General features: G+C 42.3%; 1 pseudogene; it reads left to right on the forward strand.

Annotated features, from left to right (window-relative positions):
* Positions 1-8619: 8619 nt before the first annotated feature.
* Positions 8620-9337, forward strand: LOC102974749 (ribose-5-phosphate isomerase-like; annotated as a pseudogene).
* The last annotated feature ends 253 nt before the right edge of the window (positions 9338-9590 follow it).

The raw sequence follows: 9590 nt of genomic DNA on the forward strand, positions 1-9590 counted from the left end.
TACTCCCAAACTCCTAATTTATCCCTCCTCTCCCTTTCCCTTTGGTAACCGTGAGATTATTTTCTATGTCTGTGAGTCTGTTTCCATTTTGTAAATAAGTTCATTTGTACCATTTTTTGAGATTCCACAAATAAGTGATATCATATGATATTTGTCTTTCTCTGCACAGTCTGTATTTTAACCTCACATCACAGAGGTGGCCCCAAATCCTATTCCTAGAACAACCAAGCAGTGTTTTGATGACCTTGTAGTTGTTTGTTTCTACAAAACAGAAACAGACTCACAGACATAGAGAACAGACTTGTGGTTGCCAAGGGGAAGAGCGGGTCAGGGAGGGAAGGATTGGGAGTTTGGAATTAGCAGAGCCAAGTTATTATATATAGGATGGATAAAAAACAAGGTCCTACTCTATAGCACAGGGAACAATATTCACTATCCTATGACAAACTGTAATGGAAAGGAATATGAAAAAGAATGTATATATATATAACAATCACTTTGCTGTACAGCAGAAATTAACACAACATTGTAAATCAACTATATTTCAGTAAAATATAGTAAAAAGAGAAAAGAAAAAGAAGATGGAGGAAGAGAGGAAGGTGAGTGACTCCAAGGGGAAGGTGGACTTGTTAACTGAGGAATCCCTGGAGGCTCTTTCTAATGACTTGATCTGCTATCCAGCTGAGGTCCCCGATGCTAGACAGAATACAGAATTTTTGGTTTGAATCTGAATCGCAGGCTAAGAAATTACGTTTCACTTTATTTATCCATTAACGATATCACACACGACCTGTGTGCGGCCAGAGGAAGCTAGAACTCTGCTCCAAAATTCTAAACCCCTGAGTCCAAACGCCGTCACCTCCCTAATCTTGTGACAAGCCCTCGGTGGGCATCCCCAGACCCGTCTCCGGTAGTATGGCTCCTCCAGCCAACAGCAGGTCATCTGTTCCTAAAGGGTCTTTCCACTGTTTGTTTTCTCTTGCCCTTATCACAGAGGTGGATGGTATTAGATATGTTTCTTTTTAGCAAGTATGAGGTAAGCAGAGGTCAACCCAGTGTCAAACAGAGATGTAGAAAAGCAGATATCGTTACAGTGCAAACCCGCCAGCTTGAAGTACAAACAAAAGAATTCTTTCAGCGACACTTCAAAACCAATTGAAACCATAGTGAGGCTCTGGGGGCCACTTTCTAGATAGAAGTCAAGCCAAATCTTCAGGCTCAAGGGCTCTTCTGTCCTGAGCTGACGGAGAGAAACAGGCTTCTCAAGCAACCCTTCATTTTCTCTCCAGCTCAGACCCAGCTATGGGGGTCACTCTAGGGCCTGTTTCAGAAGGCAGTTCAATGTGACAGAGATTGGAAACAAAACCTAGAAAACCATATGGTGTCCAGCCTGTCATCCTCTAGTGCTGAGTCTATGCCAACCCCTAAGGTGGGAGAAAGGCAGCCCACTTCCTCAGAGCTGCCGTTGACTCAAGCCAAGAGAGGAACGCAAGAACGCAGGATGTTATTCTGCATTTATCACCTCAGCTCTGAGCTCCAAGGTGGCAATTATCTTACCTCTCTTTTCATCATCATTCAAACTTTCAGGGTTTTGCACAGAGTAAGAGCTCAATAGATCCTTCGGGAACAAATTCCGTCTTTTAAATCTCAGTATCTAATATCCTTATATTTTCAAATTACAGTTAACGAGGCCCCTAGACCCAGAAGAAGCTCTCATTTTATTCTCATTCTACTTTCCATGCTATTTCATTTGGATAAACTTAATCTCACTAGTTCTTTTCCTTTTCTTATTTTTCTTTCTATTTTTTTCACAAGCCCTGAGTCCTTTTAATGATCCTTTTTCTCTGGCTCAGCATGCTCTTTTCTTCCTCCTGTGCACCCACCATCTTTTTCCCTGGTGATTCCTCCTCTTCTGCCATATATTTTATTTTGCTATCACCCCCACTGGCTGTTGTCAGGCTCCTGCTCTCTGCCTCAGCAAGGTGACCTGTGAAGAAATCAAGTTGTCCATCAGCCTTTGAGTCATAACATGATAAAAGGTGCTATATTAGCTACTCAAAGAAACAATATAATCCAACCATTGCTCAGGGGCTGCTTCCAGCTTGTCGCAAGTTTTTACTGGTCTATAACACTTTACCACCAAAACCACTTATGCCCTGTACTCTAAGAAGTTAATAAACTCAGTGTCGGCAGATTTAATTACAGCCTCACTCAGTGCAAAAGGTACGATTTGTTCTTTTTTTATACATATAAATTTATTTGTTTATTTATTTTTGGCTGCGTTGGGTCTTCGTTGCTGCGCGCAGGCTTTACTCTAGTTGCGACGAGCGGGGACTATTATTTGTTTCGGTGCGCGGGCTTCTCGTTGCAGTGGCTTCTCTTGTTACGGATCACGGGCTCCAGGTGCGCAGGCTCAGTAGTTGTGGCGCTTAGTTGCTCCGTGGCATGTGGGATCTTCCCGGACCAGGGCTCGAACCCATGTGCCCTGAATTGGCAGGCGGATTCTTAACCACTGAGCCACCAGGAAAGTCCCACGATTTGTTCTTTACTTCACTTTTACAATAAGTGGATGAAAATATATAAAGAAAAATTATTATTAGCTGAATTATTTCATAAATACCCTTTAGAAATGCGCTTTAGAAATTTTAGGTACTTTACTGTTAGAGTTGAGTGGTACTGGTTCAATGGATAGAGCATTCACTAACTATGCAACTTTGGGCACATCATTTAATGTCCTGGGTCTTAGGTAGTAGATGCAAAAAAAAAAAAAAAGTCATGATAACAATGCTTTCACCTGAGACTCCTATGTGTCTTTCTAATTTGGTCTTAAGTGACATCACTTCCAAGACAAAAGCATCAATCTGGTAAGTTGCCTGCAAACCCAGCCCACTGCCTGGCCCATAAATGTTAACTAGATAAATGAATCCCAACATCTCATTATTTTTGTGAAGATGCAATGCAGTAAGAAATGTAAAAACACTTTGAAAACTATAAAACAATATGTAAATGTAATGGATTATTATTACAGAATACAAAGTACTCCTTCAAAGTGCTGACTGATTACATAAAGAATTAAGTAAGATTCAAACAAAAAGTGCTATAGAAGTTCAGCAGAGGCAAACATGGATCAAAATTGAGACTAGAGGGCTTCCCTGGTGGCGCAGTGGTTGCGAGTCCACCTGCCGCTGCAGGGGACACGGGTTCGTGTCCCGGTTCGGGAGGATCCCACATGCCGCGGAGCGGCTGGGCCCGTGAGCCATGGCCGCTGAGCCTGCGCGTCCGGAGCCTGTGCTCCGCAACGGGAGAGGCCACGTCAGTGAGAGGCCCACGTACCGCAAAAAAAAAAAAAAAAAAAAAAAAAAATTGAGACTAGAATGTGGATTTGTTCATGTAAAGATCTAATCTGCCATAACAAAGTTTTCCAGACTATAACATCTGTTACACCACCACCAGATTCAATGACATATATATTTGATTTTTGTTACAGCATTCCACTTCAAGTACCCATTTTTATATAGACAGAATAAAAGTCTTAGCTACTCTGGAAAAAAATCAATAATGCAGTGGTTTAAATAACAGAGAGGTTGATGTTTCTCTCATATTATAACCCAGAGCAGGTAGGAGAACCGTTCTATTGAACATGGTCATTCATAGACCCAACTTTCTTCTAGATTGTGTCTTTGCCATCTTGGAGGGGAATGTCTTCATCTCTATGATCAAAGTTGGTCATCAGCTTATCAATGCTCCAGTTCAAAGGAAAAAGAGCACGAAAAGCATGTGTGCACTATTTTCAGGCTTAAGCCTGAGGTGGTACACATCACATGTAATTATAGTCCGCCAGCCAGAACTTAGTCCTATGACCTTCAATAGCTCCTGGAAAATGCAGTTCCCTATAAGGCAGCCACATTCCCAGACACAACTCTATGGCTCAACAGATTTTGGTGGAATATCAGCCACCAGACTAGAAGACTTGGTGAAGAGTACAGGACTTGAGATAAGCATTGAAATATCTCTAAGATAATAGCAGAAAGTCTAGAAAGAGCTATAATTATAAACTGTAAATTCCTGGGTCCCTTCTTTGCTGCTACTCAAGATCCTATGTCTTACCTTAATCCATGAATTCTTTTTAAACAAATTCTGGAGAAGGAATAATAACCCACTGTTCCAAAACAAAACATAAAAAATTTTTTAGACCTTTGAAATAATGTTTAAGATCTTTATAATAATGTTTAAAACAATAATGTGCACAGCACAACAATTTTCCCCCACAACAATTATTCCCCAGAGTAATCAGGCATATAAGAACGTGCCTATGAGCAAAATTTACCAATATTTCAAGTGTTTATAGAGATAAACATTCATTTATGGGAAAAAAATAACAATGGTTTTTCACTGTAAAATTCTAAACAAGGCTCTCTAAATAGTACATACAATTCAGGTTACAAAATCGACACCAATGAAAAGAAATCAACAAAGTGAATTTTAAAAATTTTAAAAATTACAACCAGGGCTGGAAGGGATGCAGCAATATCTCTAAATATTCTGTGATTAGAGAAGGTATCACAGAGGACATAACGAGCTAGCTATGAAGGATTGCTTGGAGCTTTCCAGATGGATAAGAGGAGAAAGGTCTTCTAAGGAAGAAGGAAATATCTGTTCTGGGAGGGCACTGTATGAATCTCTTTACAGGCATCTACGCAATTTAACCTCCACACAACCCATGATTGTTTTTGTTATTCTAAAACTGAGTTCCATTCGAGTTACTCATGTTGGTGATTTGTCCAGGCAACCACCAAGAAGCAGTCGCAGAACCTGGCTTCCAGCTCAGTTCCTCAGACCTTTCCTCCGATGTTCTATTTCACGGCCACCAATCATGCCACCATGTTTGTTCGTAGCTCACAGGAGAAGCGTGGGAGGAAGTATTTTGCCACAGCCTCCTGTGTGGTCTTCCTTCTCCTATTCTTGCTCATTTCCAGTTTGTCCTCTACACTGCAGCCAAGGAATATTTTTAAAATTATTTCCCAATGAATTAGATGGGGTTGATCACCAATGCAAACCCTCCAGAATGTCCCATTTCACCTGGACCTCAGGCCCCTCCTGGACACCGCACTTTGCTCCTCCAGCCTCATTTTACACCTCTCACCCCCACCACTCCTTGTGTCCTGTGATCCAGCCACACTGGCTCTCTTTCAGTCCCAAATGCCCCAAACTCTGTCCTGTCTCGGTTCTTCTGACACATTCTTCCTGGTGCCGGGACTACCCTTTCTCCTCTCCTTCCTTTGCCTTCCCTCATTCTTAAGGCTTCAACTGAAATGTCACTCCTTCAAGGGCTTCCCCTGAATCTCCAAACCTGAAGTGTGTCCCTGCTGCCCCCATATCCTATTATTTTCTCTTATAGCATGTTCTCCTGTTCTCTGCCTTCATGGAACTCCTCACAATTTTAAATTATATTTTCAGATACAGTGTAATGCCAGTTCCCACCACTACACTCTAGCAATATGAAGGGCAGGGAACTTGTCTATTTTGTTCTCCACTGTGCACCCATCACACACCACAGAACACAGCACATAGTACATGCTCCAAAAATGTTAGAGTGAGGTTAAATTGATTTAAAACAAGAAATAAATTTTTAATAAAAATATTTCAATGTTTGAAGACGAAGGAGTCTCGATAGGCTGTTACAAGCCCAAAGAAAGGAATTATCTAAAATTTTATTATCAATTCATTTATACAAACAGTGTTAAATGAGCACCCATTATGGGGTCTAATTCCTGCCCTCTACTATTTGGATCAAACCCTCTTTCAAGACGTGTATAACTTGGGAATTCCCTGGTGGTCCAGTGGTTAGGACTCCATACTTCCACTGCAGGCGGCACAGGTTCGATCCCTGGTCAGAGAACTAAGATTCCACATGCTGTGGAGTGGCCAAAAAAAATGTTCTTGTCAATACATGTAACTATCTTGAGCACACAATCCCATTTAAGAGATGTTTACTTTCTTTCCCAGTGGCTTTCATACTGTAGGACTCACGTGAGTCATTTCCTAAATCAAATGAGAATTTCAAGACAGATATGGAATTCAATTCTACCCCGCCACTGAAATTCTACTTCTCCACTAGCGATTAGTTGAACGCCGCTACTTGGAGAAGGATTAGAATCAGAGTAATAGAATCTTGGAGTGTAGGAGAAACCTTCTGATTACAATCATGATAAAAATTTACTGGACTACATGACCTGGGATAAAAGAAAACCAAGACCAGGACCTGGGAAAGTGATGGTGGAAAGCCTGAAAGAGATAAAACATGCCCCACTTGTTGACATCCCGTTCCATTCTGGTTTGTGTTTTACAAGATTATTTTGAAAATGGGGGATGTAAGTAAGCAATAATTGACTGCCCTGGGCTGGTCAGAGGCTAAAGTACCATAATCCACAGTGCAAACATGGCAGAAATGGGTCAAATGCTACAATGAAGAGGTTAAGGAAAAGATCAACACTTCAAGATTTGTGGTTCTGGACCACCATTTGTAACACCGATCTCATCTCATTCCATAGATATTCATTCATCAACTCCTTTATTCATTAATTCCTTTATTCATGTATTCATTTAACAATTATCTGATTCCATACCCAAACTTTTCTGAAGGATATGACAAAAATTAATGTATTTGACTTTCGCAATGGGAATAACTTTCTTAAAATCTTGGAAAGTGTGGCTTAAAAAAAGTTGGCTCTGATGGGTATTAACTAGACTTATTGTGGTGACCTTTTTGCAGTATATGCAAATATCGAATCTTTATGTCATACACCTAAAACTAATGCAATATTATATGTCAATTATATCTCAATTTTTTTTTTTAAGTTGGATAAATCCTCAAGCAAATGTCCATTCACAACTGGCTCAGCTCTGAGTCTCATTCCCTTTAGAACAATCTCCTACAGGAGACCTGTTGTACCCAGGTTTTCGACCCAAGAAAATAGAATATGTAACTCAATTATTGCTGTTAAAGCAGAGATGAGAAATCCCCCTTCTTCCATTAAGATACAAATACCTGCAGGCATTCACCTCTTAGGGGCCAGGGTGCTCTTCAGATGGAATTCACGGGCAGCCAACCACAATGGCTCCAGAAGGCCTGCTTTGTCTCAAGGCTTCTGTTTGTAAACTCGGCCTCCCTTGAAGGAACAAACAGTCTTCATTTACATGAGCCTTTGCCTGGCATTTATTTTCAGGGCTGCAGGACAAACAAAACATCACACAGCGAAAGAGGGGAAAAAAATAAAGCTCCTTATAGTATCTCCCAAGATTTGGCCCTATTTTGACGGAAGATGGCATCCTTGTTTCCCACAGCAAGATGCAAACACATGCTCTGTTCTAACACCAGGATTGGGGTTAGATCTTGGGTTTAGATGGAAGATCGAAACTGATAGCATTTGGCTGTGTCTGCCTTTAGGGCAGTTTAGAAAAAGTACCTGGTAGGTTGTTAACTTGTTGACATTTTCACTACTAACTGTGCTGTTGACTAAACAAGGAGTAATTCCTCCAGTTACTTGGAGCAGTTGTTAAAAAATCACCCAGTTTGGTGGCAGCTATCACAGTTAGGGGACGGTTAGGGGACGGGGCTTTGAGTTCCAGATGAACACATGCTATTCTGGAAATTAAAAATCACCGCAGAGAAAATAGTGAGCACTTCACAAACAGTAACAATTCATGACGGTAGAGTAATAATCTAAAGCTTTGTCTCAAGTCATTCAGCGCCAAAATCTTTGTTCTAGAACATTGAAATGATCTATTCCAAGCCCTCATGTTATAAAGAAGCAAAAATGTTACTCAGAGAAGAAGCCAGTGCCAGAGAAATAAAACACAGCTTGGGAATGATAGGAGTGATTTTCCTGATTCTTTCATGGGGGTTGTAAGTGATCATGGCCTTAATTTAAGATCAAGATGTCATTCTAATACAGTCAAGAGTACACATAGAGCTGATGGAACACAATATTTGCGACTGGGATTGTCCCAGAAATCCTATGGCACCAAAACTAGACTTTACACTTTGCTCTGCAATCACTCTGAACCGAGCCTGGGAGAGAAAGCCCTTTGGGAAGTTTCTCACTGGGACACACGTGGTCGTGTTCCATGCCCACCCCTCTTTTGGAAACAGCCCCCTACCCCCATGCTGATCTAGCCCCTTAGCCTCACACTCCTCCCAAATCTAATCTTGGTTCAGGGCTTGTTTTTCCCACACAGCCCTTGTCCTAAACCTTTCCGGATAAAGAAGTGTCCTAACTTGGAGGACAAAGGCGCTTCCATTGTTTCTGTGCTGGTTTTGTTCTTGAGCCCATTGCCTCCAAGGAACTGGATTTTAGAAACTATTAAACAGCAGGAAGGCACCGCTGTGCTTCTGCATGTATACACATTAGTCACATCAGAACCCTTGACGCACAAGAAACAGTGACTCCTTTATTATAATAACTATAACCCTTGGTAACATTTTCACCTGATCAGTGCACAGGGTTAATAAAGAGAGCCACATATTTAGTTAGCCTCATTGGCGATCTAAAGACCTCTGCCTGGCAGTTTGGTGCTGGCAGCACAAGTACCGGTGGCGGGGAATCTAGCAGCATCTGCCTGGCCCCCTCCACGATGTCCGAGGCCGAGAAGGCCAGGAAGCTGGCAGGCTGCGCGGCCGTGGAGAACCACTTGAGAAATAACCAAGTGCTGGGGATTGGGAGTGGTTCTGCAATTGTCCACGCTGTGCAGCGAGTAGCTGAAAGGGTGAAACAAGAGAATCTGAATCTCGTCTGTATTCCCACTTTCCTCCAGGCCCGTCAGCTCATCCTGCAGTATGGCTGAACTCTCGGTGACCTGGACTGACAACCAGAGACTGACCTCGCCATCGACGGTGCTGATGAAGTAGATGCTGATCTCAATCTCATCAAGGGTGGTGGAGGCTGCCTGACCCGGGAGAAAATTGTGGCTGGCAATGCCAGTCGCTTCCTCGTGATTGCCAATTCCAGGAAAGATTCAATGAACCTCGGGGATCAGTGGCACAAGGGGACCCCCATCAAGGTCATCCCGATGGCCTGTGAGCCGAGCTGTGACCCAGAAGTTTGGGGGTGTGATTGAACTTCGAATGGCTGTCAACAAGGCACATCCTATGGTGATGGATAATGGGAATTTTATCCTGGACTGGAAGTTTGACCGGGTCCAGCAATGGAGTGAAGTGAACACAACTATCAAAACGATCCCAGGCGTGGTGGACACGGGCCTATTCATCAGCATGGTGGAGGGAGTCTACTTCGGGTTGCAGGATGGCTCGGTGAACATGAGGGAGAAGCCTTTCTAAACTGACCCTGCAGGAGCGGAGCGTACTCCTGTTGCATCCCCAGCCCAGCGCCGAGGTGGACATGCCTCTCCAGGAGCCTTTGCCTTAATGTATCTGTGCCAGGTGGACAGCTTGGCAGGGTGGGGGGTTGAGGGTTATATCCAGTCTTCTGAAGTATTGTTATTAAATGTCTTTTTAAAAAGAGAAATATAAACATATATATTTTACTATTAAAAATACTCAGTTGTTTTTTTATAAAGTAGAACTTGATTTC

Source organism: Physeter macrocephalus, chromosome 11 (assembly GCF_002837175.3).
Source record: "Physeter macrocephalus isolate SW-GA chromosome 11, ASM283717v5, whole genome shotgun sequence".
Lineage (NCBI taxonomy): Eukaryota > Metazoa > Chordata > Mammalia > Artiodactyla > Physeteridae > Physeter > Physeter macrocephalus.